Below are 3,518 nucleotides of genomic sequence, written 5' to 3'. Positions count from 1 at the left end.
GAGACTTAGAGATGGCAGAGAAATTAAATGAGTTCTTTGCATCTGTCTTCACGGCAGAAGACATCGGGTTTACCGCTACCGGAATGGAACCTCCTGACCAAGGCGTTAAGTTGGATAGAGGTTAAAAGAGACCTAATGTTTCAGACCTAATTAACAGATTAAAAATCAGTAAGTCACCAGGCCCTGATGCATCCACCCAAGAGTTATTAAGGAACTGAAGAATGAAGTTGCTGAACTCTTGACTAAAATACGCAACTTGTCCCTTAAAATGGCGACGGTGCCAGAGGATTGGAGGATAGCAAATGTCACACCGATTTTTAAAAAGGGAAGGAGAGGGGACCCGGGAAACTATAGGCCGGTCAGCCTAACGTCTATTCCGGGTAAGATGGTGGAATGCCTCATCAAAGAAAGAATCTCAAAACACATAGACGAACAAGCCTTGCTGAGGGAGAATCAGCATGGCTTCTGTAAGGGTAGGTCTTGCCTCACAAACCTTTTAGAATTCTTTGAAAAGCTCAACAGGCATGTGGACGCAGGAGAACCCGTAGACATTACATATCTGGACTTTCAGAAGGCATTCAACTCGGTCCCTCACCAAAGGCTACTGAGAAAACTCCACAATCAGGGAATTAGATGGCAGGTCCTCTCATGGATTGGGAACTGGTTGAAGACCAGGAAACAGAGAATGGGTGTCAATTGACAATTTTCACAATGGCGAGAGATGAAAAGTGGTGTGCCCCAAGGATCTGTCCTGGTACTGGTGCTTTTCAACCTGTTCATAAATGACCTGGAGAAAGGGTTGAGCAGTGAGGTGGCTAAGTTTGCAGACAACACCAAACTTTTCTGAGTGGTGAAGACCAGAAGCAATTGTGAGGAACTCCAGAAGGATCTCTCCAAACTGGCAGAATGGGCAGATGTGTTTCAGTGTAAGTAAGTGTAAAGTCCTGCATATTGGGGCAAAAAATCAAAACTTCACATATAGGCTAATGGTTTCTGAGAGGGATCTTGGGGTGGTGGTGGACAAGTCGATGAAAGTGTTGACCCAATGTGTGGCGGCAGTGAAGAAGGCCAATTCTATGCTTGGGATAATTAAAAAAAGTATTGAGAATGAAATGGCTAATATTATAATGCCGTTGTACAAATCAATGGTGGATAGAGTGGATAGAGAGATGCTTTTTTCCCTCTCACACAACACCAGAATCAGGGGACATCCACTAAAATTGAGTGTTGGGAGAGTTATCACAGGCAAAAGAAAATATTTCTTCACTCAATGTGTAGTTAAGCTGTAGTTAAGTCACTCTTTGCCACAGGATGTATCAGGTCTAGATGCATTTAAAAGGGGATTGGACAAATTTCTGGAGGAAAAATCTATTACTGGATACAAGCCATGATGTGTATGTGCAACCTCCTGATTTTAGAAATGGGTTATGTCAGAATGTCAGATGCAAGGGAGGGCACCAGGATGCAGGTCACTTGTTGTCTTGTGCTCCCTGGGGCATTTGGTGGGCCACTGTGAGATACAGAAAGCTGGACTAGATGGGTTTTTGGCCTGATCCAGAGGGGCTGTTCTTATGTTCAGTGAGAGCTTCTCCACTAATACTCTTCATTAATATTATTGACACAGCCCCATCCATGAGTATGGTGCTTTACTGCACTTGAAAGGGCAGATTCCAGTCCTGGAGAGCAGTGTTTCTCAAACTGTGGGTTGGGACCCACTAGGTGGGTCATGAGCCAATTTCAGGAGGGTCCCCATTCATTTCAATATTTTATTTTTAATATATGAGACTTGATGCTACCATGGTATGTGACTGCAGTTGGAGAAATGTTACAGACCTGAACTTTTAACAAGTTACTCTATATAGTCTTTTAACAACGATAGTCAATGGGTAAGTGTGAATAGGATTGCAGCCTAGGATTGTTAAAAATGTTCCTGCTTGATGATGTCACTTTCGGTCACGACATCACTTCCGGTGGGTCCTGACAGATTGTCATTCTAAAAAGTGGGTCCTAGAGCTAAATGTGTGAGAACCCCTGCTGTAGAGCTTACAATCTAGATACTGACATGGGTGAGGAAGGTAGAGATAAGCAGAAGAAGCATATGCAATGCTTTCAGCTACACATCTGTGGCTTAGCTACTGTAAGGAAGAGGCCTAAGGCACCAAAGGTCTTGCAGAAAAGATGGGGTTTCAGCAAGTAAGGGAACAATGAGCCTGTCTTCCACAAGACAGTTCTGTTGCCTGACGAACCATAAGGGGCAGCAAGGGAGGAAAGGGCCAAGTGGTTTGAGGGAGCAGGAGGTCCTCAAAACAACTGAAGATGGTGCAACTGCAAATTGAAGGGTGTAGCAGGGAAGTATTAGGATCTGAGAGATAGGAAATAATGAGGTCATGGAGCCAAGTTAAACACAGATGTCTTCATTTAACATAGCTCTTTCATGAGCATCACACAGTCATCTGCATCAGTCATCTGTGGTTCTACAAACCACATCCTAGTCACTAGAAACTTTATAACCACTAGCACACCCACCATGGTTTTCTGAAGAAGAGGTTCTTATGGAAACAGGAAAATGCCTGAAGCACCTTTTGCAATCCTCTTGCCTTCTTCACGTTATCAGTTGTTAGCAATTGTACTATGTTTTTCCATGTTGTATCATTGCACTTTGGGTAGTCATAACTAGTTTCAATTCTTATACTGTTGCAGAGCTTTTCAACTACCAATACTTGTGGTGTGATGGGTCCCACTGCCACAGGGATTGCAAGGCACTGCTATGCCTGGCATGATCCTGCCAGGAGTAGATTTGGCTCAGGCAGCAGGACACCCACGGCAAGGTGCACTAACCCAGGCCTTCAAAGGAGGCATTGGTCGGGCAAGGAGGGTAGAGAGAATGAAAGAGAAGTCAGGGGGCTGCAGTGACAGAAGTCTCGTGCTGGTTGCTGTGGGGCAAGCTCCCACTTAGTTTTCGGTATGGTCTTGCTAATTCAGAGCCTGATGTGGGCAACCTTCTTGAAGTGAAGCAGACTGGGATATGAACAGTGTTTGTAAAATGCAGGTAATACTCCCTTGACTTCCATGATGGCAGAAAAGCAAGATTAAAAAAAAATAAAAAACCCTGGGGCTGCCAGGTCAAAAAGTAGCATAGCTGTAGGGGAAGCTCAGCACTAAGTTTTGCAGGGTGCCTCAACACAGTTGCCTTTCCCCCTTGGAGTCATTCTCAGCACTGAGAGCAAAGCGGAGCTTCCAGGAGTGGAGCCACCAGGACCGGCTCTGATGGTGAGGGGAAGGATGCATTAAGGCGCCCTGCAAAACTTAGTGTTGTGCTCCCCTTATTACTACACTACTGAGTTCAAATCCAGAAAGGTGCTGAGTTCAAATCCAGATATGCTGCTCCGTGCTCTATCCTCCCATATGCTTAGTTCCCAGATAGGAAAGACTCATCTAAAAAAGGAATACAGGTTGAGTCTCATTATTCCATTCCTGTTGATGGCAAAAATCAAACTAAAGCAAATCTATTTAAAAAA

Source organism: Tiliqua scincoides, chromosome 8 (assembly GCF_035046505.1).
Source record: "Tiliqua scincoides isolate rTilSci1 chromosome 8, rTilSci1.hap2, whole genome shotgun sequence".
In the NCBI taxonomy this organism is placed as follows: domain Eukaryota; kingdom Metazoa; phylum Chordata; class Lepidosauria; order Squamata; family Scincidae; genus Tiliqua; species Tiliqua scincoides.
The sequence above is the reverse complement of the archived record's forward strand: the minus strand, read 5'-3'. Positions refer to the sequence as shown.